Below are 25,820 nucleotides of genomic sequence, written 5' to 3' on the forward strand. Positions count from 1 at the left end.
CTGCTTTTTTTTCTGCTCCCGTGGTTTAGTGAAGACAGGACCAGGCAGAGGTGGATGGACACCAGGAAGTTTAAGGCGTTGGGTAGACTAGGACACGCCACGCCCCAAATAGCAAGGCCCAAGCGCTTTAGGCCAAGATAGCTCTATCATGAAATTTTTGGATTTTGTCGCGATGAAACACCGCCCACCGCCGAGCACACCGCCGTTCGACTGCCCCATCTTTAGAACTGAAAGAATGAAAGCTGGCCAAAGGGGAATCCCGGTTTTGGGAGCCTTGGGTACGGAGGCTGCCTGGGGACTAAAACGTCTCTAAGGTAAAGTTTCAGCCTGAAGCGATTTTTTGACCCCCGACACTTAATGGGTTGTCAAAGACCCGGATGTGTCTGGGACTGGCTGAGGTACCCATTAGCGCGCCCCCGCTAGACCATCCCCCTCTCCAATTTAGAATTGGTTCTTCACTACGCCAATCGTCACTTCTTCTCCCACTCATTGTCTAAGGGCGGGGCGAAGCCTCAGCATTCCAGCTTTTATTGGTAGGTCCATGAAGAGGAAGGCGGGGTGACCGGCTCAGGTTGTCCAATGGGCGTCGTGGCGTGTGAGTAAGGCGGAGTCAAGGCGCTTGGCAGCTGCCCAATCAGCGTCCTTGTTTGTGTGGTGCCGCCGCCGCCGGTGCAGCCGCCGCCGCCGCCGCTGCCCCCGTCTGTACCGCAGTGTCTGCTCCGCCCGCCCGCCCCGGTCTGGCCCGCCCCTCTCCCCCACCCCCGCCCCTGGTCCCGTCCTCGGGGTCCGGAGCCCACTGTGCCGTCGCCTGTTCCTTTTTCGACGCCTCCACTGCCGCCTGAGGAGGCGAGCTAGCCGGGAGTTACACCGCCACTGCCACCGCCACCGCCAGGTGAGGAGCTTTGGCCTAGGCCAGCTTGGCCGCTGGCCCGCCCGGGGGCGGTGAGGAGCTTGGAAGGGAGGGAAGCTGGGGAGGAGGTGGTGGTGGCGAAGGTGGGGGAAGGGAAAGGTGGAGGGCGGGGGGAGGGGAAGCGCCCGCGAGCCGACGCCCGCCCGCGCGCCCCCGCCTCGCTCCCCTCCCCCAGCCGGCATCGCGCGCCCCCGCCTCGCGCTCCCCTCACCTCGTCCCCTCCCCCTCCGCGCGCGTCCCGGCCTTTCACTCCGGCCTTGCGCGCCCCGGCTCGAGTCCCTGCGCGTCTTCCCTGGCTCGCCCTCCCCTCCCTCGCGCCCCGTTTCCCCGCCATCCTTGCTTTCACTCCCTGCTCTGCCCGCCATGCTCCCCTTCTTTCCTCTCCTGTGCGCCCCCTTTAACTCTCTCCGCCCCTAGGGGTGCCCTCAGGGTGCGGGGGCCGCTCCCAGCGCTCGGTTTCGCGCGTGAAGGTGGACTGAACAAATGGGGGGTCCGCAAGGGGGAAGGAAACAGAGTCGTTATTCGTATTGAGGTAAAGGGATTAGGAGTGCGGAACCTGACTCTTTATTTCGTGGTCCACTGTTCTCTCGCCCTCCCTTAGACTGAACGCAGTTGCTCTAGCCTGTGTGGGTACTTACCTTGGGTAGCGACCAAAGCACTCTTCCCAGCCGGGCATTGGGACGCACGGGCTGTTTCACAGTTAAGTGCTTGAGGTGTGAGGAACTTATCCTTCCCTAGCAAGTCGAGATTTACAGTACTTTTTGCATCCCTGCTGTCAGTTTCACTAAGGACCTAACTAACTATGACTTGGAGAGCCATTAGACACCCTTTATGGCCCGGGTAGTTTTCTACGTTCATAAAGGTATTGTGGCTTCTTTGGGTTCTTCCTCAGTATCAACTTCCCTCCAAACACGAGGTTTGACTGTGGAGATGGAGGCATTAATGGTGGGTGGCATGTGAATGCTGAGCTGTCTTTTCTGCTGGCCTCTGGAGAATCAAGTAGTCTTCTGGGAACCAGTTTTCTCATCTGATAAATGGTTGTTTGGAGGGCTTTTCTGTGTGTGAAGAGGTAGGGCTACTTAACGTTTCAGGAAAGGAAAAGAACAGTGTTTGTATACCACACTGCAAAAAGGAGGAGGATTTGGACTGGTGGAGTAAAAGTGGGTTTACAAATCTGTGTTGCAGAAGAACTGATGCTGTTATGCTTTTAAAACATTTTCTTTTTACAAAATTTATATTTTGAAATGGCAGTGCGTGCATATGGTGCAAAGTAAAAAACAAAACAAAAAATCAAAACTTTTCCTCCCACCTGTGTCCTCCAGCCATCCAGTGCCTGCCCCAGTAAGCATTACACTACAGTTTTTCTGCCAGTATGATATGTTACGGGAAAATAACATGTTGGAAAGGTTAGTGTTAACTTATTGCTCTTTGATACATGTTTCTTCAAAGTCATATAACTTGTTGGATTCTTAGTTTTCATGCTGGGGCAATCTTAAGAGTATTGTGATAGAGTATTGTTGTAGAGTAGCATTTCTGTTGGTACTTGATTGGGAAGGAGGCTACTTCTGGAAGTGCTAAAGGAGGGCCTCTGGAGGGGTTCGGTATATTCTTAGGGGAGGCCTCTCTGCTGTTGGAAATGAAATGGTGATAGTTTTCTTGGTGACTGATAACCAGTCACTGGGTGTTTGAACATAGGTTGGATCAGGGACAGGCTTTTCTGGTCTTTTTTGTTTGTAACCAGATAGGTTATATGAATTGGTCTGCTCTAACTATTACTAGGGTTTTTTAAATTTTGTTTTTTGTTTTTGTTTTGTCTTTCTGAGGCAGGGTCTTGTGCTGTAGCTCAGGCTGGCCTTGAACTCACTTTGTAGCCCAGGCTGGCCTGGAACTCCAAGCAATCCTTCTACCTCAGCCTCCTGAGTTCTGGAATTACAGGTGTGCTATTATTAGTTCTTAGAAGAATGTGGTTTTTAGTTTGGAGGCAGTGATAGTAATCATGGCATGCGGTAGATGAATATTTTTTGTTCCAAACAAGATCTCACTGAATAGTCTAGGCTGGCCTTGAGCTTCACTATGTAGCCCAGGATAGCCTCCAACTTAATGGTGACTCTCCTGCCTCTGCTGAGTGCTGGGAGTGCTGAGCACTGGGTGTATTAATTATCAGGAATCAAAAAGCTACACTTATTGGTCAAAGGACCAATGCTTTTTGGGAAGAGATGAAGTTTATAGACTTTTGTCCTCTCTTTAGTTAAGGACATTCTTGATGAGATGAGTAATTGGTAGTTGACAGTAGCATCCATCTTTAGAACACAGTGGTTTGGCTCCTCCAACTGTGTGTGAGGTCTGTTAGTTTCCTGTTTAGAGGTAATCAAAGTATCTGAATAGAGGCCGAATTCAAATTTTGTCTAGAAGCAGTGTTAACCAGGTTCTTTGATTAACTCTTCAACTCTAGCAGTAACCTCTGCTGTGTTTAGCATAAGAGCACAGGATGGTGGGAGAGTTGTGAGGCATTGGTTCTAAATCTTAGAGCCCTAAAGTATTTTCAAAAGCTGGGTACTGTTGCACAGCAGTCATGTCACAATCAGAAAATTACTGCCAAAGAATTGTAAAATTTGTGATATACAATGTATATTAAGGAGATACTAAATACAGGGTCTTTTTGAAGTTGTTGACCACACAGTTAAACATTTTTGAAAAGTAATTTATTTAAAATCATCTTATTTTGCTAAAACTTACTTGAAATTTTAAAGCTAAATATTAAACTAAATATGCTATGTAAATATATACATTTAATGATGTGTTTTTTAAGCATTAGCCTGCTTTTTTTTTTGTCTTTTTCGTTTTTTTATCGGTACCAGGGATCGAACTCAGGACTGCCTGCTTACAAGGCAGGCGCTTATGCGCTGAGCTAAATCCCCAGCCCCTAGCCTGCTTTTGTTAAAGTGCAAGTGTTACATATGGCTTTGTACATTAAAGTTAAAACGAGTTTTACATTTTCGTAAAAAGACTTTTATTAGGGCCAAGGATTTAGCTCAGTGGCCTAAGTGCCTGTCTGGCAAGCACAAGGTTGTGAGTTCAATCCCCAGTACAAAAGAAAAACACCACATCTTTATGAGGAAAAAAAAGGGGATTTAGCTCAGCAGCATAAGCACCTGTCTGGTAAGTGCAACGTTGTGAGTTCGATCCCCAGTACGAGGGGGAAAAAAAAAAAAAAAAAAAAGACTATCAGGAAATAAAAAGCACCGTGTACTGTCTGTCCCATTTGGAGGGCTTTCCCTTCCCTTTTCTGGTTCCACCTGGGCTAAAGTGGACCAACTGGTTGGGTTTTGGTTAGAGGACAGCAGAATGGAAGAGATGTCAGTTTGTCCAAGATACCATATGCAGGAACCACTAGGTTCACCCTAGCTTTTAGCAGTGAGTCTTGTGTGTTACATGTTAAGTAAGCCTCTTGTTTGAATTTACAGATCCTAACCCTAACCCTAACCCTAACCCTCTCAATTCCCCCACCTTGTTCCCCCAAAATAAAGCTGAAAGCACATGTGTAGAAAACAGCAGCGATCTTGTCCTGGTTTCTGAACTGGAGCATATTCCGTGTTAGCTAGCTAGTCTTCACTGAGCGGCACACTGATAAGCAGCCCCTCCCCACTTACCTTTGAAGGCTCATGTTGCTGGGCCCATTGAGGAAAACTAAACTAGTTCTGGTTGATTAAAACAATTGTTAGAGAAGTCATAAGATTTGGGCTATCACTGGGACTGAGGGACTTGCTTTTTCAGACTTTTGCAGTATTTGAATCCCTGTATCTTTACATGTCAAGGCACGATAACCAGACATTTTCTGAGGTAGTTTGAAGGAAAGATAAATAAATAAATAAATAAGGCACACACTCAGATTGACTACAAATCGTGTACTGGCATAAGACTTTCTACCTCTTGATCAGGAAAAATGTAGACTATCAGACAGTATCACACAAAGTTGCAGTTCCCCTTCTGTTGGCTAAGCCTGGAAAAGATACGTAAGGAAGTTCTGTTTCTCTTGAAAAGGACTGGTTCTTGGGGGAGAAAGCATCTGACAGCCCAGTTATGTATGGTTTACATACAGCGACCTGTGAAGTGTTTTGTTTTATTTTAATTTTTGAGACAGGGTCTCTGTAAGTCAGGGTGTAGCCTTGAATATGCTGTGTAGCCTAAGCTGGCCTTAAACTTTTATAGTTTTCTTTTTTTTTTTTCCCCCTCTTTTTATCGGTACCAGGGATCGAATTCATGACCTGCCTGCTTGCAAGGGAGGTGCTTATGCCGCTGAGCTAAATCCCCAGCTGGCCTTAAACTTTGATCCTCCTGCCTTAGCCTTACAAGCATGTTTCGATCATGGCTGCATGCCACCAAATGTGGTTCTATTGAAGCTTTTCTATAGGTAAGAGATTTCTACTGGTAAGAGATTTTGGTGACTGGAAGCAGTAAAGTAGAGATGTTCTGTTTGTATACTAGTGATGAAAGCCTCTGAAGAATAGATCTAATCTTTCATTTGTTTGTTTTGGTACTGGGGATTTAATCAAGGGCTTTTGGAGTTGGGGATTTAGTTCAGTGGTGTGGCCCCTCCCTGGCAAGTTTGAGGGGATCCCAGTGTTCCTCCCCACAAAAAACCCAAAACTGCCCAGGCAAGGTGGTATACTCCTGTAATCCCAGTACTTGGGAGGCTGAGGCAGGTGGATTGTTACAAGTTTGAGACTACCCTGGGCTGCAAAGTGAGCCCAAGACCAGCCTGAACCACATAGTGAGATCTTGTCTCAAAAAGACAAAAAAACGAAAGAACAAAAAAACCAAGGGCCTTTGAACTGAAGCATGATTCCTTTTATTTTTTTTTTAATTTTTTTTTGTCTTTTTTCTTTTTTATCGATACCGAGGATCAAACTCATGACTGCCTGCTTGCAAGGCAGGTGCTTATGCCACTGAGCTAAATCCCCAGCCCATTTTTGTTTTTTTGAGACAGAGTCTTGCTGGGTAGTTCAGGTTGGGCTTGAACTCACTGTGTAGCCCAGGTGGCCTCCAGTTTGCAGTGATCCTCCTGCCTCAGCTTCCCAAGTGCTGGGAAAAGCATGTGCTTTCATGTCGAACTAGATCTAATCTTTCTAACCCAGCAGGTTACCCCTTTTGATGTTGCATCTTTCACCTTCTTGTTTGTGGATTTATGAAGTATTTCTACACAGCTTGAGTTGATAAGTAGGAGAGGAGGGCCCATGGTCATTAATATGAGATGATTAAATGATGACTAAGTAATGTTTAGTGTATCCCTCAGAATTCCCTAGAGTCTTTGACATCAACTTACATTGCTATGGGCTGGCAACATGCTTTGAAGGATTTGGGTTATCATAGTACCAAAGCAAAAGATGAATAACAATATAATATATTAATTTGAGGTATGAAATATTCAGGTCCTAGATCTGAGTCATAATAATTGCAGAAACATCTTTGGCAATGTGTGAACTTATACTGACCAGTATGCTAGTAAGGAAATTAAGGAACACAATGTTAATTCCATATTCTTGAGGTATTCTCTTGCTTTTCTCACATAGTATACATTTTCTACATAATTTGGGCAACTATTACTTGAATCTGACAGTCATAGTTTATTCTTCTAATCAAAGCTTTCCTGATCTTCTCTTTAATTAATTAATTAATTAATTTGGTTTTGTCTTTTTGAGACAGAGTCTTGCTCTGCAGTTCAGGCTGGCTTTGAACTCACTTTGTGCCCAGACTGATCTTGAACTCCCAACAGTTCTTCGTCAACCTCTGGAGTGCTAGGATTACAGGCTTCCATACCTGGCTATTTTAGTTTTTTATTTTATTTTTTTTAGCCAGTCAAATCTAGCAGTGGGGGGGTGGTATACCAACTTTAGTGACACCAATGTTAATAAGTTCTAATAACCCACTGCCATCGGACCAGCCACTATTTTAGTTTTTTGAGACAAGATCTCAAGGTATAGTCCAGGCTAGCCTTGAGCTCACTTGCATTAGCTTTCCAATCTCTCATTTTAAGGAGAAGTAGAATTTGTAGTCTTACAAAATACAGACTGGATTGTAGGAATTTATATTAGACACCAGGATTAATAAATTCTTGCGTGAGTCCTAGTATTACAAATGTTTTATTTTTTTATTTTTCTATTTTTTGAGACAGGGTCTCACTGTGTAGCCAAGACTGGCTTCTAGCTCTTCTTATCAATCCTCCTGCTTCAGCCTCCTGAGGGCTGGGCCTCCAGACATGTGCCACCATGCCCAACTCCAGTATTACAAATGTTAACTGCAGAACTTGTGCATCTTTTACCTACAAGATATTTGTAAAGTTAAGCTTTTTTTTCTTTTCCTTTTTTTTTTTGGTGGTGGTGTTGATTTTGAAACCAATACCAAAGCACTGAGTACATTCCCAGCTGTTCTTATTTTTTATTTTGAGGCAGGGTTTTTCTGAGTTTCAAGTCTGGCTCAAACTTGTGATCCTCCTGCTTCAGCTCCCAAAGTGGTAGAATTACAGGCATGTACCATTATGCTCATTTTTTTTTTTTTTTTTTGGAGACAGGATCTTTCTTTGCAGTTCAGGCTGGTCTTGAACTCACTATGTAGCCCCTTCTGGCCTTGAACTCACAGCATTCCTCCTGCTTCCACCTCCCACGTGTTGGAATTACAGGTGTGACTTGGCATTCTTGGCAGAACTTAGCTTTTTGAGAGTATTTAAATTCATAATTCATAATTTAAATTCATAATCTCATGACAGAGAGCCTCGAAGTTGTGGTTCAGATTTTTTTTGTCTATTTTTTTTTTGTCGGTACTGGAGATTGAACTCACGACTGCCTGCTTGCAAGGCAGGTGCTTATGCCGCTGAGCTAAATCCCCAGCCCCTTGTGGATCAGATCTTGGCTTATTCGTATATTTACTATGTGACTTTGGATAAAGATGGATGGATTTATTTATTCATTTATTAGTTTATACTGGGAGGTGAACTTGTGGTCTGATGCATGCTAGGCAAGCACTCTACAACTGAGCTACCTAGGGAGGACAGGAGTCACCTCAGGCTTGGGATTCTCCTCCCTCAGCCTTCCAAATAGCTAGGATTTTAGGCATTCACCACTGCACCCTGCTGGTTTCTAATTTTTGAATTCCCATTTCTTTCAGAGGAAAAGTCTTTAGAGTAGCCTGAAGATGTTCTGTAATCTGCCGCTTACATCTCCCCTTTACTCACTGTCATCTTTTGTCTTGCTTCCAACATTTTAGCACAGTGACTTGTTCATTAAGTACCTCAGTCACACTCTTTATCTTAGTTCTTTTGCACCAACCTTTTCTGCTGGTAGGAAAATAGTTTTCCCCATCAAGATAATGAATGTGGCATATTGCTGTACCTCTTTGAAGTTTTTGCTTAAATTGTCACCGTTTGATTGAGGGCCTATTCTATCCCTGTGTAGTAAAGTTGTACCTTCAGTCTCTCCATCTCTCACTACTAATCCTTCCCTGCCTGAATTTTTTATAGCACTTAACTCTGTAACATGTTTGTTTACATTTATTTATTAATTACATTTATTTATTTATTATTGGTATTTTGAGACGGAGTGATCTTGGACTCACTTCATGGGCCAGGTTGGTCTGGAGCTCACAGTATCCTCCTGAGTGCTGAGTTTAAGGAATGTGCCACCACACCCAGTTTATTTATTTTTTATGTGTGTGTGTGGTACTGGGGATAGAACTCACAACCTTGCACTTGCCAGGCAGGCGCTTATGCCGCTGAGCCAAATCCCCAGCCCTATTTGTTACACTTATGGCTTACTGACCTCTTTCCTATAATATGAGGTCTTTTTTTCTTTTTTCCTTTTTTTTTAAATCGGTACCAGGAATCAATCTCATGACTGCCTGCTTGTAAGGCAGATGCTTATCCCGCTGAGCTAAATCCCCAGCCCCAGTTTTTGCCTTTTTGAGATGAGGGTCTCACTATGTAGTTCAGCTGGCCTTGAGCTCACTTTGTAGCCCAGACTGGTCTCCATCTTGCAAGGATTCTCCTGCCTCAGCTTTCCAAGTGCTGGTTTACAGGCATGCATCACCATACTCAGCTTGATATAAGATCTTTGAAGGGATAGATTTGTGTCCATGATATTTATTTTGGTATTTGTTTCATGCCTAATACAATGCCTGGAGTGTAGTAACATTTGTTGGTTGTGTAGAAATAATCTGTTTTCCTAATCTCATTTTTGTTTGCAAAAAAATATGAAGTTTGATAAGCACAATGTAGAGTTTTCAATATTGCCGATTGAGCCCAGGGTTTTGTTCATCCCAGACAACTTCTCTGCCACTGGAGCTACATCCTAAGCCCATAAGATGTTTGGGGAACTTTAAAGCATTATACAAATAATGGTAATAAAATGATTGTTTTCCCATTGAAATGATAAATAATTGTTGAAAAAAATCTTCATATATTTGATATGTGGCCTCAAAATATATGTGGCCACTTGTCTGTAGTATATGGCTGTATGGATCTCTGTATCTGGTAGTCCACACTCAGCATTCATTTTTTTTTTTTTACCTTTCATAATTCATTGAGTAGTCTAAGCCAGAAATGTGAACATCACTTTGCTTTGCTTTGTGAATAATTCTGCATGTATATTTGTTTTCTTTGTATTTCTATTGTTAATTTCCTAACTCAGGCCTACAATAACTTTTTGTGGGAGGGATACTGGGATTGAATTCAGGACCTTGCACTTGCCAGTCAGGTACTTGTGCCACTGAGCTATATCCTTGGCCTGGCCTGCAGTAACTGTTATTTGGAATATTGCCTTGATCTCCGCAGTTTTGTCCCCCTCTCTAGACATATTATCTTCAAAATGTTCTTTCAGGTAGCTGTTTGACTATTCATTCCCCCCTCCTTTATTCTTTTTTTTTTTTTTAAATCGGTACCAGGGATTGAACTCACAATTGTCTGCTTGCAAGGCAGGCGCTTATGCCGCTGAGCTAAAGCCCCAGCCCCTTTTCCCCTTCTTAATAGTAATAGTTTCCAGTCATTAAAAGTAAAATTTCAACTTGCATAGTATTGAAGACCCTTGATTTTGGCCTTTCTTTCTCTAGCCTTACTTCTCTACTTCACATTCAGCTAACATGTGAATAGATACCTTCTTTTAATTCCCAGATCAACTTCCAAAGCTCACTTTAAATACTTCCTCCCATGGAAAGCCTTCTTTTACTTTACCTCAACAGATTTAATATATTTCCTTTTTTTTCTTTCTTTCTTTTTCCTTTTTTGATATTACTATATAGATATTGTTTATCTCCTCTTCAGTAGACTGTGAGTATCCTGAAAGCAAAAGATGAAATGTATTTTTTTTTACCAGTGTATCTCCTATGTCTAGTGTGGTGCTTGTCATCTAAAAGATACTCAGAAATATTTGTTGAATAAATGAACCTTTTTTTTCCCCCAAATCCATTTTATTTCAATGAGAAAAAGAGATAAATGGACTCTTCCTTGAGAGAATTCTATATAGAACTCTCTCAACCCTTTAGATGTCTCTTTTGTGGTGTTGTGGAAGCAGAAGGACAAAGTTGGAGTCTTTGTTTTGTTTTGGATGAGGTCTTGATGTGTAGTTTAAGACTGGCCTTGAACTCACTATGTAGCCCAGGCCAACCTGGAAATCCCTGAAGATTTTCCTGCCTCAGCCTTTCTAATGCTGGTGTTACAGTTGTGCGCCACCATGCCCAACTCACAGCAGTTCTTTTGTTCAGCCATCCAACTGTTAAGATTATGAGTGTGTGCCACTGCAGTTGGCACCAGTAACATTTTAAAAATGTTAATATTTATTTTTGTGGAACTGGTAATTGAACTGAGGGGTTTTGCTATAAGGTGCATCCTGTGCCATTTATTTATTTGTTTGGTCTTTTTATACAGGATCTCACTATGCAGATCAGGCTCGTCTTCAGCTTACTTTGTAGCCCCGGCTGGCCTCAACTCACACCAGCCCTCCTTCCTCAGCCTCCTGAGTGCTAGGATCACAAGTGTGCCACCATGCCTTGCTATTTTTTGGAGGTTTTTTTGGGCGGGGGATAGCGGGAATTGAACTCATGACCTCACACTTACTAGGCAAGTACTTGAGCTGCTGAGCTAAATCCCCGGCCTTATTTTTTGGTTTTTTGAGACAGGGGACTCTGTAATTCAGGCTGGCTTTGAGCCCACTATATACCTGAGGTTGGCCATATATTTATGTTAGGCTTACTACTTCAGCCTCCCAGAGTGCTGGAATTATGACACCTAGCTGTCATGTTGGTCCTGCAAAAGAAATTTTAAGAAATTTGTTGTTTTTTGCTCTCTCCCCCTTGTCTTTCTCCTCCTTTTTTTTTTTTTTTTTTTTTTTTTGAGGCAAGGTCTCTCTCTCTCTCTCTCTCTCTCTCTCTCTCTCTCTCTCTTTTGGTGCCAGTGATTGAACTCAACACCTCTTGCTTGCCAGGCAGCTAATGCTATGCCACTGAGCTAAATCCCTGGCCCCTGTTCTCTTTTAAAGCATAAACATCTGACTGATACTCACCCTGAGTTCCAAACTTTCATCTAATAGGATGTAACTTTCATCTATCAGTAAAAAACATTGAAAAGACTTGCCCAATAAGATAGTATTTTTTTTTAGGGAGGAGTACTTTTTCAGTCAGTGTAATGTTCATGTGGCTAGGTTGATGTGTTGCTATCTAAGGAATCCAAACAGTTGTGTGTTTAGCTACTGCTATGAACAGGTTACACAAAAGGATGTAGGAGTATTGGGCTACAGTGATACCTTGGTACTTATTAGTTCCGGAGGCACAATGATTACCAAAATGGCAAATACCAAACATTATTTTGACTGGGAAGGTAATGTGCTATGAAGCAGTCAACACCAAAAAGTTCCAGCTTGCAGCTCTAGTACTAAATAGAGCATGGGTGCAGAATTTTCCTAGGTACCAAATCCAACAAGGTGTTTTTTTTTTTTTTTTTTTTTTGCCTTTTTGAGACAGGATCTCACTGTGCAGTCCAGGCTGGCCTTGAGCTCACTTTGTATCCTAGGCTGGTCTCGAACTCGCAGTGATCCTCCTGCCTCAGCCTCCTGAGTGCTGGGATTACAGGCATGAGCCACCACACCCAGCTCTTTAATCCAACAAGTTTTAAGGATGCTGACTACCAAGATATGACTGTTAGGTTCTGGGGTGTTTGGTGTGAATAGCCAGTACTCTTCCCAGGAACTAGAATTTAAACTATAGTATTTATAAGTAAATGTGTTACAGCTAGGCATAGTAGCATAGCACTTGGGAGGCGAAGGCAGAAGGAGCACCACAAGTGTGAGTCCACCTGGGATTGTATAGTGAGTTTAAGGGCCAGTCTGACATACATAGTGAGACCCTGTTTCAAAAAAACAAAAGAGAAAGCCAGACATGATGGCACATGTCTGTAATACTGGCACTGAGGTTGAGCAGGAGAATCACAGTGAATTCAAGGCCAGACAGGGCTATATAGTGAGTTTCCAGGCCAGCTTAAACAACATAGTGAGACCGTCTTGAACAACAACAGCAGCAGCAGCAAACAAACAAAACAACCTCTCGAAAGAGACAGAACCTCACTGTGTAGTTCAGAATGATTTTAAACTCACTGTGGAGCCCAGACTTGCCTTGAACTCAAGGTGATCCTCTTGGCTTAGCCTCCCAGTGTGTTGGAAATACAGATATGTGTCACCATTCCTGGATAAAATTTGAGAGTTAGACCTAATACCTGTATCTATGGTAAACCTGTGTCCAAAAAAAAAAAAAAAAAAAAAGGAAATTTTAAAATGTCTGTAGTTATGTGTGAGTTTTGTGCTGTGTCCTAAACTTTGGTGAGGACACAAGAATGAGTGAGGAATTCCATTGTTAGGGAAAGTATTGTAGTAGGAAAGTAAAATTTCTAGCATTATTCATTCTATGGCTTTATGAATTAAGTGAATTTGTGTTTAGAAACTGGTATTTTACTGTTTTATTTTATTTTTGATTTTTTAGTTAAGTTTATTGGTACGATTTAGATTCACATGATCACATTCATCATAGGATTTGTACTTATACGTGATACATCTTTTTTTTTCTAAAGAAAGACAAAACGGAAAACGGGTAGAAATAATACATACTTTCAAAGAAAAAAACTAATAAATCACTTGTTGATGTTTACATATTGTCCTCTTACAAATAATTGCTCAAGATACAAAAGTGGAACATAAATGGGAATTCAAACAGAGAGACTGCAAATAGTTCTGTTCAACTATCTAATAAAAACTTAGTAATATGGTTATCAATCCTATACACTTAAACATGTACGCATTTATCCATATCTTCATTTATGAGATTAAATAAACTAAAGCAGACTAAAATCGCTTTGAACAAAGATTAATAGTATTGCTGGATTTCACATCATGATACTCCAGAATCAGCACTAGGTACTGTAGTGCCTTTTTTTTTCCTTCAAAGCATTTGTTCATTTCATCATGTGTCATAAGATCAGTTCTCATAAACTGTTCATAGGTTTTATGCAAGCATGAATCTTAACATGTATTTCTATCCTTTCAATATTAGAGGGAGAAACAAAACAAAGCAGGACAGAACACAACATATTCCTGTAGACACCTAAAACTAAAAAGACATATAAAACTGCTGTACAAGGAGTTCTACCATGGTTACTGTGTTATTAGAATTGGCTGTATCATCAGATTATAATTGAATATATCAGTACATAACAGTATTAATAGAAATACAACTTTGTAGATAGTGTAGAACTACAAAAACAGGTAGTAATCAAATCAGAATGGGTATCATAGTGAATCATTGTCATTTTCAGTATAGTTGTGTATACTGTCTTGACTTGATACTGTCAGCCTAACAGTTTTGAATAAAATGTCGATAACAAGCAGCAATCAAACAAATTAAATTTAACTAAGATCAGTTATGATACAACAGTATAAGTTATACAGGGATCTGGATTAAGTTAATAGGAAATTTAAGATGATTACTGTGCTATATCCTGATAACTTTGGGATAGCTGTCTGTGCCCACAGATCTAGTGCTTGTATATAAACTGGGATAGAATAAGTTCTATCTAAGCAGAGTGGTGTGAGTAATAATGGGTTTTAGTTCCTGATACACTATTAGTAATGTCTTCTGCTGTCTTTTTTAAGACTATTCCTCCCCCCACCCCAAGCATGTACTGAGTATTTTTGGGTCTCCCTAACACCCTCGGTTTTATACTGGGGGGGCAACCTGCTATTTACCTAAGTGTTTCCGAACTTTCTCACTCCTGGACTTGATCTCTAGTTGTATTTCTTTACTTATTAAAGCCTGTCTTTCCAACCTACCCATAAATATTGGTCCAGTTGCCCCTATTACTCTCTGGTTCCCTATCACACAGAGTTTTGTTTTCTTATATTTGATTTTGGTCCATATACCCTTCTTCAGGTTAATTTTATTTCCTGTAAAGAGCATCTCAGTGGATCCTACCACTTGATCCACACCCCCCAAAAAAGAAAGAAAAGAAAAAAAAAGTATGATTTCAGTGTCCATCCATTTACCTAGAAATGTCTGAAGCTTATGTTTCTCTATGGCTGAGTAGTACTCCACTGTATAAAAAATCTTTTTTATCCATTCATTGGTTGATGGGCATTGGGTTGTTTCCAAGATTTAGCTATTACAAACTGTACTGCTGTAAACATGGGTACACATATATGCCTGTGGTGTGATGTTTTTAATTCTCTCAAGAAAGGAAATAGCTGGATCATATGGTGCCTCTGAGGTAGGGGTTTTAGCTTAGTGGCCTGCTTGGCAAGCTTGAGGTTGTGAGTTTGATCCCCAGTACCAAATAGTCCTAGGTTTTTGAGAAACCTCCACACTGATTTCCATAGTGGTTGTACCAGTCTACACTCTTACCAACAATGGAGAAGTGTTCCTTTTTCCCCACAGCTCCTCCAGCATTTGTTACTGGTTGATTTCTTAATAATTAGTGTTTTTTCTAGGGTGAGATGGAATCTCGGTGTTGTTTTAATTTGCAGCTCTCAAATGATCAGTGATATTGAAATTCTTTAATATATTTGTTTTTTATACTTCTTATGAGAAATGTGTATTCATCTTAGATGCCCATTTCCGGATTGGATCCTTAAATTTGGGGATCTGATTTGTTCCAATTCTTTATATGTTCTAAATAATAGTCCTTTGAGGAATACCTACTAAAATTTCCTACACTGGGTTGTCTCTGCATGCTGTTGATGATTTCCTTTGCTTTGCAAAATTTTTTAGTAAGATGGAATGCCAGTTTTGATTCTTTATAATATGGAAACTAGTATGTAAAAATGTTAATTTTTGCTCATGTTCTGTTTAGCACATTAGTTTTTAAATTTTTCTTTCCTGGTGTGCTAAGGATTGTGTCCTAGGCACCTTGCACTCATGAAATGCTCTACAGTACCACTGAGAGACGTTCCCCAGGTGCCTCTCCTTTTTTTGGCTATACAAGGACTTGAACCCAGGGCCTTCATTCACCCTGAGCTATATCTCCAGCCCTTCGTAAAAATATTTTTTCCCAGCATTTGGGAGGCTGAGGCAGGAAGATCATTGCAAGTTTGAGCCTGGGCTACAAAGTGAGCTCAAGGCCAGCCTGAACTGCATAGCCAAAAACAAAAAAAAGCTTTTTTTAAAAAATAAGGTATTGGGGCTGGAGGTTTAGCTCAGCGGCCTAAGTGCCTGCCTTGCAAGCAGGCAGTCGTGAGTTCGATCCCCGGTACCGATAAAAAGGAAAAAGACCAAAAAAAAGGTATACTTAAATTGATAAATTCCCTGAGCTGGACTTAAACTATCTAGCCTCCTGCCTCAGCCTCTCAGAATGTTAGGAATGTTATGTGCTACCATGCCTAATTTAGGTTTTTATTGGTTGTCCTAAAAAGTTTTGTGTGTTATGTCTTTTTTATTCTTAAAGAATCTAGCATTTTCATTGTTGTACATAAAATAGGTTAGTATTGGTATTATTCTTAATGGGTGATTTTTTTATTTAATTCATTCTTTATTTTGGTAGTACTGGGGATTGAACTCAGGGGATGCCAAGCTATGACTCCAGGCCCTTTTATTGTTTTAATGTCAACACAAGGTTGTGCTAAATTTCTAGGCCTTGCATTTGTGATACTCTTACCTCAACCTCTAGGATACCTGGAATTAGAAGCGTTTATCATCATGACTGCTATTCATTTAATTTTTCTTTTCTTTTTTTGGGGGGATTACCATGGGGATTGAGCCCATGGTATTCATGTTGGGCTATATCTCTAGCCTTTCATTTTGGGACTGGATCTCACTAGGTCACTAAGTTGCTCACAGTACAGTTGAAATTGCTATTTCCTGCTTCAGCCAGAGTAGTTCACTAGCACACATATACTACCACACCCCGCTTACCCAATTTCTTGGGAGTTGTTTGGTAATTAAACTAAAATCCTCCCCAGTCTCTGTCTCTCATAGTTCTGGGAATTGAACTCAAGGCCTTCTCTCAAGGCCTTCACTCTACGCAACATCCCTAGTTCTTTCATTTTGAAAGTATGTATTCCTGAATTGCTAAATTGCCCAGGCTGAGCTCTAATTTGAGATCCTCCTGCCTTGGTCTGGGATTGCAGGTGTGCATCACCTCAGCCAGCTCACAGAACATTTGTTACATCTCATCTATGAAAAGTGTGTGTTTGTGTGTGTGTCGTAGAGAATATGAAGATAAATCTTCATATACTCTGAGGATATAATTAGTAGAAAAGACATTAAAATAATTACTATAGTATGGAGTGTATTTATAGAAACAAGGACCTATTTACTTATTTATTTACTTTTTGGTTGTTTGAGGCATAATCTCACTTTGTAGCTGAGGCTGACCTTGAATTTATGGTGATATTACTGCCTGTAGCAGTTTCAGGAGGAAGAAGTAGGTTTCTGATGGATTGTTCATATTAAAGTTTTTGTGAATTCCATTAGTAGAGGCAAGCTGCTAGGTCTGCAGGGTCATATTGTTTTCAAGGGAGGGGGATATTAAGGAAATTTCTTACAAGACTTAAGTTTCATCCCTGACTAGTTTTTTATATTTTACTCTTAACTGGTCTCTTTCTTTCTTTTTGGTACCAGGAATCAAACTCAGGACCTTGTGCTTGCCAGACAGGTACTTAGCTATCACCCTGGCCCCTGGTTTCATTTCATTCTGTTTTTCCTTTTTTTTTTGAGATAAGGTCTCACTATGTAGTTTAGGCTGGTGGGCCTTCAATTCATTATATAGCCCAGGCTGATCTTGAATTACAGTGATTTTCCTGCCTCAGCCTCCTGAGTGCTAGGATTACAGGTATGAGCCACCATACCTGGCTCTTCTCATTTTTTTGTTTTTAGGATAAAGATAATTTGTTTTATTCAGTAGATTGTTGGTTTGCTTCTAAAGAGCAAAGCTTTTGATAGATTTCTTAAATTTGAGTTTCTAAAATACTTCCTTTCATTGATTGATCAAAAATTCACCAACTAAAAAATATTAACTCTTGGGGCCGAGGATTTAGCTCAGCGGTGTAAGTGCCTGCCTGGCAAGTGTAAGGTTGTGAGTTTGATCCCCAGTACCCCCGCCCCAAATATATATATTAACTTCAGTGATGTTCTTTGTCTTCTTGCTGCTTGCTTCCAGTATTAGGAAATGAAGAGAAGAGGCTGAAAGCTTCAATTGTCTTATTGAATGGTTTGTTGTGTTAGTCTGAGTGAAGGCATGTGAAGTGGGTTTTAATTCTAAAATGTTGAAGCTTAAAGAGTCTGGTATTTGGACTAAAATTTATTCTCAAGATTTTGCTTTGTTTCTTTCAGTGTAACATTTTTAGCTGGGTCTGGTGGCACATGCCATGACTATAGTCCCAGCAGTTTGGGAGTCTGAGGCAGGAGCATTGCAAGTTCTAGCCCAATTTGGGCAATTTATCATCTCAAGATAAAAAATAATAAAAGTCTGGGTATGTAACTCAGTTCGTAAGTCCTAGGTTCAGTCTTTAGTATTAGGGAGGAAAAGTTAAACCTTGATGAAGAAGAATGGATTTCTTTTTTCGTTTGTTTAAATAAATGGCAACCACGCCCCCCCTTGGATAAAATCAGGGCTATTGCGCCCCCCCCCCCCAAGTTGGGAATTGAACCTAGGACCTCAGATGCTAGGGAAGCACTGTACCACTATGTTCCCCTACCCCCATGGCCTTAAATTTGGTGTTTTGCCTTTTCTGGGGTGACTCTTGAGAGTTCAGTTGGAAAAAGATACACTGTAATTATCAGTACTGTACAGAGAAAGTGCTAACTAATATCCATCAGAGTAAACTATAGAAAAAAGAATTTTGGCTCATTGGCTCATTTAATATTATATGTCTTGCATTTACGTCTGTAGCCCAGCGTGGTGGCTCATGCCTGTAATCCCAGCACTTGGGAGTCTGAGGCAAGAGGATTGTTGAGAGTTGGAAACTAGCCTGGGCTATAAAGTGAGCTCAAGGCCAGCCTGAAACTGCATAGAGAGACCCTGTCTTGAAAAAAAAAAAAAAAAAAAAAAGCCGGTATATAACATGTAACTAATTTGTAGAGTGAGCAGAAAATAGAAAATGAACTGTCTCATTTATGGTTTGCATTCTTTCTGCCATTTAAGATGAGTGATCTGCAGCAGTTGTATCTATCAAATAGGTTAAATATCAGAGGTGACACTGAAAGAGTTAAAAAGGGGTATATGTGGTATTTATTTGCAGTACTTTAGATTGAACTAGGTACCTTCACATTGAACTACAATCTGAGTCCTTTTCTTTTCTTTTTTGTTTGTTTATTTGGAACAGGATCTCATTATATAGTTTAGGCTAGCTTTGAATTCACTGTATATCCCAGGCTGGCCTTGAATTTGCAGTAGTCCTCCTGCTCATCCTCCCAAGTGCTGAGATTACAGGTGAGTGCTACCATGCCCAGTTGCCCTTTTTCATTTTTTGAAAGGGCTTGTGAAAATACTAAATTGCCCAGCCTGCACATAAACTTGTAGTCTTCCTCCTGTCTCAGCCTCCTAGGATGCTAGGATTATAGTTATGTGCCATCTGTATCTAGCTGTTTTTTGGATAATTTAATCAAGGGAAAATAGGGGCTGGGGATTTAGCTCAGCGGCATAAATGAAAGCAGGCAGTCGTGAGTTCGATCCCCTGTACCGATAAAAAAGGAAAAAGCCAAAAAAAAAAAAAAAATCAAGGGAAAATAATCAGCTAGGTAACTGACTTTAATGGAAGTTTCAAAATGATTCCTCAGTAGTATTATCTTGTTGAGTAAGTCTAAGTCTAATGCATTTTGTCCCTGTCAGTCACTGCTGCTGTTCATGATTCTACTTTTACCTTGCAGGTTTGACAGAATTACATACCTACCAAAGGACTGGGCATGGTGGTATGCACTCGTAACTCAAGCATTTGGGGGGCTGAGGAAGGAAGATCCTAAGTTTGTGTCCAGCCTGGGGAATTTGGTGACTCAGTGAGGCCTTGTCTCAACAGCCAGTAGAAAGAATTGTATTAAGTGACTGGGAATATAATCGCTCATTGGTAGAGTGGTCGGAGTTTGATCCCCAGCACCAAAACCCAAACCAAAACTGTTATAGTTTTCAAAGTCATAGCTGTAGAATTTTTTTTTTTTGTATCAGAGATTGAACTCATGACCTCATGCTTACTAGGCACATGCTTTAGTCACTGAGCTAAATATGCAGCCCAGAATTTTTTTTTAATTAACTGAAAGTGTTTGTACAATCATTTTCTCTTTTTAAAAAACCCTTCAAAAAGGAATCTTAGCAAAGTTGCCTTGGATATAAAAGAGGCCAGGTGTGATGATGCATGCCTTGTAACTCTAGCCAGTTGCGAGACTGAGGCAGGAAGATCATGAGTTGAAGGCCAGTTTGGGGAACTCAGTGATACCATATCTTAAAATAAAAAGTGTTGGGAAGAATTAATCCCCAGTGGTGCTGATGGTGGTGGGAAAGGCAATCAACAGGGACTGGGAATCTAGCTGAGTGCTAAAACTCAACAGGATGCACACGGTCCTGAGCTTGATCCCCCTCACTTTCCCTCGTAACAAGTTGAAGTGATAAATACAAAAATATCTAGGCCTATGATAATTGTTTTTCACAAGAGATTTAGGAATGTATATGTAGACTAGTATGTGGTTTTTTTTTTTTTTTTTTTGGTACTGGGGCTCGAACTCGCAACTGTGCACTTGCAAGGCAGGTGCTTATGCTGCTGAGCTAAATCTCTGGCCCTTTTGTTTATTTTTTGAGACAAGGTTTTGCAGGCTTGCTTTGAAATTGCTATGTAGCCCAGGCTGGCCTTGAACTCACAGTGATCCTCCTGCCTCAGCTGCCTGAGATTTGAAACTATAGGCATGTGCCGTCACACCCAGCTAGTTTTATTATTATGTAATACTCTGAACTCCCGTGTAGTTAACAGTTCAGTCAATATTGGGAGTTTGTTTCTTGGTCCTGAAAATGTTCCCATCTGGGTTTTCTTTTTCTTTTTCTTTTTCTCTTTCTCCTCCTCCTCCTCTTTTGAGTGAATAAAGAAAGGACTTGAATTCAAACTGTCTTTAATTCAAGGGTAAATGATTATACCGTCGAGAAGTTTTTGGTGGCTTACCTCTCTATGCCTCAGATGCTGTGGTTCTATACCTCATTTCCATCAGTAATTGAGGAAAGGAATTGCATCATTCTTCTGCTTGTCAATTTTTGTTAAACTTTATAATCACTTGAGGTGTAATGTATGTATGGGGGGAAAATAAGAGTATCTTTTTTTTTTTTTTTTTGCGAACTGTGGATTGAACTCAGGACCATGTGCTTGCCAGGTAGGTGCTGGGCTGTATCCCTAGCCCTAGAGTATCTTTACCTAGAAGTCTTTCTCATGCTTCCTCTTAGTAATTACCATTCTCATCTCTAAGAGAAACATTATTCTAACTTTCTCTGGTAGTACTTGTGTTCACTTCCAAGTTTGAGACTGTTGAAGCTAAAATGTTTTGGTGTTGGTTAACACGGTGTTTCTTAGCTGAGAGTATGAATTACGGTTTTCAAGACTGGAATTGTTAAAGCTATTGGCATTTGTTCATAGAGGTCAGAGGTGCTACTAAACATCATAAAGTGACCCACAATAAAAAAAATTATGTGACCCAAAATGTTAATAGTATTGAGATTAAAAAACTCTGCTAGCTGACCTGTCTAAATAGTAGCAGTAATAAGTGATAGTTTAAATTGTTAAAACTCATTCTGCTTTTGAAACTTTGTGGGAAACTTTCATTAAAAAATCTATAATTGAGCTGAGTTATAATTCCAGCAGTGAGGGAGGTTTAAGCAGAAAAATTGAAAGTTCAAGTGTGGCCTGGCAATTTAATGAGACCCTGTCTCAAAATAAGAAGTGAAAAGGACTGGAGAAGTAGCTCAGTGGTTAGAACCCCTGAGTTCAATCCCAGTTCTGCAAACAAAACAGTTTGTGATTGGGCCTCGTGGCACGTGACTGTATATCTTAGTAGTCTTGACAATTGAGGCAGGAGAATTTTGAGCTTGTCTAGGCAATTTTAGTGAGACTTTGTCTTTAAAAAAGACAGGATATTGTTCAGTGTAACAACCATGAGTTCAACCTTGTACTGCAAAGAAAAATAAACACAGAACATTCCCTATTCGTGCTGGTTGTGCTGGCACATACCGTACATGCCTATAGTTCAGCTACTGTAGAAGCTGAGGCAGGAGGATCGCTTGGGGTCAGGAGTTTGGGGCCAGTCTAGGCAACATAGACCACAGCGAGTCCCTGGGGTTTTGTTCTTGTTGTCTTTTTTTTAAACCTATCTGCAAGGAACTTTTAGGGTGGTAAATTACTTTATTTTTTTTAGGGCACTGTAGTTGGGATTGAACCCACGTCCTTTTTGCTGAGCTATGTTGCCACTATTCCTCCTTCTCTTCTTCATTTGAGATAGAAGTTGCTAAATTGCCCAGGTTGGTTTTGAAGTTGAGATCCTCTTGTCTCACTGTCGCAGTGTTTTGGGATTACAGGTGTGTCTCATCGTGTCTGGTTAACAGTAAGCTTTTTTTTTTTTTTTTTTGGTCTGAGACTGTCTTTCTGTGCAGACTGGTCTTAAGCTCACTTTGTAGCCTAGGCTGGTCTCAACGATCCTCCTATCTCAGCCTCCTGGGTACTGGGATTATAGGCATGAGCCACCATGACCAGCTAACAGTAAGCTTTTTAAAGTTAATAATCACTACCTGATAAAAGACATATTTGGTGGGTGTTGGTGGTGCATGCCTGTAATCCTAGCACATACACAGGAGGATCTCCATGAGTTTGAGGCCAGTCTGGGCTCCATAGTGAGTTCAAGACCAGCTTGAACTGCATAGCAAGACCCAGTTTCAAAAAAAAAAAAAAAAAAAAAAGACAATTCTGTCTAATATACCAAATCCAAGTCAAAATTTTCACTGATCTTTGTTATAACAAAAGTTATAACTAAATTAAAGATAACATCTTATTCCTATAGGTTCTCTGTGCTTTGGCCAGTAAGTAAATCTCAGTTAATAGTCTGTCAGATGCTTCCTCCCGATGAAGCATTCCTCTAGACCAGGCAGTTTTTTTCTATTGGAGTTTGTTTAGATACAACGTCAGAACACATGATCCACTTCCATATAAGTATGTTCTTTTCAGTAAAGAAGGTTGAATTTTGATTATCACATTCTTAGTTATGTTATGGCCAAATGGGAAAGATAAATGTCCAAAATTCTTCATTAGAACAAATAGAATTAAATTTAACAGTTTGCAGGTTAATAGGTGTGAACAGATATATATTAATGTAACTAAACTTTACATTCTTAATACTTCTAGGTAGTAAAACCTAGGATTACTACCTTCTAGGAAATACCTTTGATTCCAAAAGACTTCTTTACTAAGCAGTATATTTTTCATCAGCTACATTATTGTCTTAGTTACTTTTTTTGTTGGTGTGACAAAGTACCCAACACCCTATGTTTAAGGAGAAAAGGTTTATAGAGGCTTTAGTCCATAATTGGTTGACTTCAAGAAAGGGTGGCTTGGGGGCTGGAGATTTAGCTCAGCGGCATAAGCGCCTGCCTTGCAAGCAGGCAGTCGTGAGTTTGATCCCCGGTACCAATACAAAGGAAAAAGAAAAAAAAAAAAAAAAAAAAAAGGGTGGCTTAACAGAGGGGCAGCAGTTTCTAGTGATAGCAAAATCAACAAAGGGAGGCAATCTTCTTTCTCTCTCTCTCTCTTTCTGCTTTGTTGTTGTTTTTTGTTTTTTTATTTTTATTTTTATTTTTTTGTCTTTTGAGACAGGATCTCCCTATGCAATTCAGGCTGGTCTTGAGCTTACTTTGTAACTCAGGCTGGTCCTGCAACAATCCTCCTGCCTCAGCTTCTTGAGTAATTCTAGTACCCTTAATCCTAGTCTTGTACCATGAAACAGTCACACACACTAGATTCAGCCACCTCTGCAAAAGCCTCATTTATGATTGGGTAAGACTTTGAGGAAACATCTAAACACAAGCCATAACATTCCACCCCTGGTACCCAAAGACTCATGTATATCCCTTTATGAAAAAGGCATTTAGTCCATCTTACAAGAGTTGCTAAAGTCCCAGTAGTTTCAGCATTGCTGAAAAGTTCCAAGTCCAAAGTCTCCTCTGAGATTTATGGTAAATTCTTAGCTTCAAGCCCTTGTACAAATGAAAAGAAAGTTAAACACTTTGAACATTCAATGGCACAAGGTAGACATTTCCATTCCAAAAGTTGTAAATAGGAGACTACAGAGGAGTAGAACCAAAGGAAGTCCAAAATCCATCAGGGCAAACATTAAATCTCACTAGTTCACTTCCAGCTTTCCTGGTAGTTTTCCAGGTATGTGGTCACAGCCATGTACTTGGCTTCTCCACTTGCCACTGTACTTTTGGTTTCAGACTCACAGTTTCATACACTGACCTTTGAGGGGTGCACTCTGAAATTTGAGGGGAAGCCTTCCTGACCCTACAACTCTTAGATTCTGCATGTATCTAAAACCAGCACCACATGGATGATTCCAAGGTCCGCCACCAGCTGGAGCAGTAGCTAGGCTTCCTTTTCTCTTGACTGTTGGGGTTGACTGCCTATGAACCAAATCCTGAACAATTTCCCTTGGCTGCCATTATTCTAGAACATGGTGCTCTGGGACTTTCTTCTTAAAGCAAAGTCTTCATTTTTGTAATTTTGAGGCTGCAGAGAGTAAAGTGCTGCTGCTGCTTGTAATGACCTCAGGCCTTTTTTTTTTTTTTTTAATTCTCTCTGCAGCAGTCAAGATCTGCTCTACTCTGTTTTTGCAACCCACAACTTTATTGGAGCTTCCTTTCTGGCCAGTCTTGCATTTTAAATCATCTTGATTTTCAACATAAATCTGGCTAACACCCCCTACCAGCAGCCATCCTACAGCCTCAACATTAGACTGCCTTGAGATTTATTCTGTAAGATTAATTAGTCAAAAACAGAAAAAAGATTGATTAGTCTACCACTTTTTTTTAAAATTTTATTTTGAAGGTAGGAAAAATACAGCAGAACAAGACAGAACAAAGTCAATCAAGACAGTGCAGTGAAATTGGTACAGAACTTCACAGCAGGATACTGGGATAACAGTAGTAGGTACCATAGTATGTCTTGTTATCTTCACCATAGTTGTCCAATCAATTAGGTATAGCAAAATCAAACCTAAAACAGAACTTTATAAAACCAATTGAATGAGAATATTGAATAGAGCAAAACTGTTAAAACAAAACAAAACAGTGAATACAACATTTGCTTCAAAATAGAAGATAGAAGGAAATCTCCCATATTTGCTATATTGCATATGGTCATCTTCCCAAGAGATGCTCAGACCTCTGTCCCCAGTTGCTCAGGGCTGGGGTGGATGGGGAGAGTTGGGATGTTTGATTCTCAGCATGGGCTGGTAGGCTCACGGGAGACAGTGACTGGTTCTCTTCCTGGCTTGCACCAGGGGCACTTACCAAGAGGGCAGGTGAATTGCTTTCTTGTGCAGCCACCTAAGTTCCACCATGGCCCTAGTCTACCACTTTTAGTCTCAGTCTCAGGCAAAATCTCTGGACACAAGCAAAATGCAGATAAACTTTCTGCCAAACCATAACACACATTGTCTGTAGTCCAGCAGCCAGTAGAGTCCCTTCTTCCAGCACAAATCCCCTGAACCTAGTCTTTACAGGCAGAATTTCTAATCAGCTTTTGGTTTTCTGAGCTCTGACGAGAATCTCCCATCAAATACAGGGTAAAGTTTTCCAGCTGTACTTTTTCAGTTGGTATCTCCAGACCCTTCCAAACTCTTCCTAAAGTCAATCATAAAGGCTTCTGAACCATTTGGTCAGGTGCAGTTCCAACAACAACCCCACTCCTGATATACCAAATTCTGTCTTAAGTTATTTTTCTCTTGTTCTGACAGAATATCTGATGTCTGAAGTTATGGGAGGGAGGGGTTTATTCAAGTAAGCTCAAAGTTTGTAGAGATTTCAGTCCATAATTGGTTAGCACCAAGGTAGAGTGGCTGGGCACAGAAGAACAGTTCATGATGCTCGAAATGTAGCAGAACAACAATGTGAAGACAAGCCTCTTTCTGTCCCTATATTGTATTAAGTCCACTGGGATTAGGGTAGTGCCAGTCCAATCAGTGAAATGATTTGGTAATCACACACCCTTAATCCTAGCACTATGCACTACCATTGCATCATGAATCAATCACACATTGTAGACAGCTACTTCTGAACAATCCCCTCCTGTGACTGGATGAGGTCTGGGGGACATGTAGACAAAATCTCTAACAGTTGTTTTTTGTAGATCTCTGAATTTGGCCTTTGAGATTGGTTTTT

General features: G+C 40.7%; 1 protein-coding gene across 2 annotated transcripts in view; it reads left to right on the forward strand.

Moving 5' to 3' along the window:
* The first annotated feature begins 681 nt into the window (after positions 1 to 681).
* The window catches only part of Gatad2b (GATA zinc finger domain containing 2B), an 84,028-nt gene continuing 58,889 nt past the window's right edge, over positions 682 to 25,820 (forward strand). The window contains exon 1 of one of the 2 annotated variants that reach the window (XM_063250499.1): positions 682 to 892. The gene's annotated coding sequence lies outside the window, so the exon portion shown is untranslated. The remainder of the gene's footprint in view (positions 893 to 25,820) is intronic. The other variant, XM_003475557.5, reaches the window with a different exon arrangement.

The sequence above is a fragment of the Cavia porcellus genome, unplaced genomic scaffold, assembly GCF_034190915.1.
Source record: "Cavia porcellus strain 051 isolate PalLab524CR breed Dunkin Hartley unplaced genomic scaffold, mCavPor4.1 scaffold_6, whole genome shotgun sequence".
In the NCBI taxonomy this organism is placed as follows: domain Eukaryota; kingdom Metazoa; phylum Chordata; class Mammalia; order Rodentia; family Caviidae; genus Cavia; species Cavia porcellus.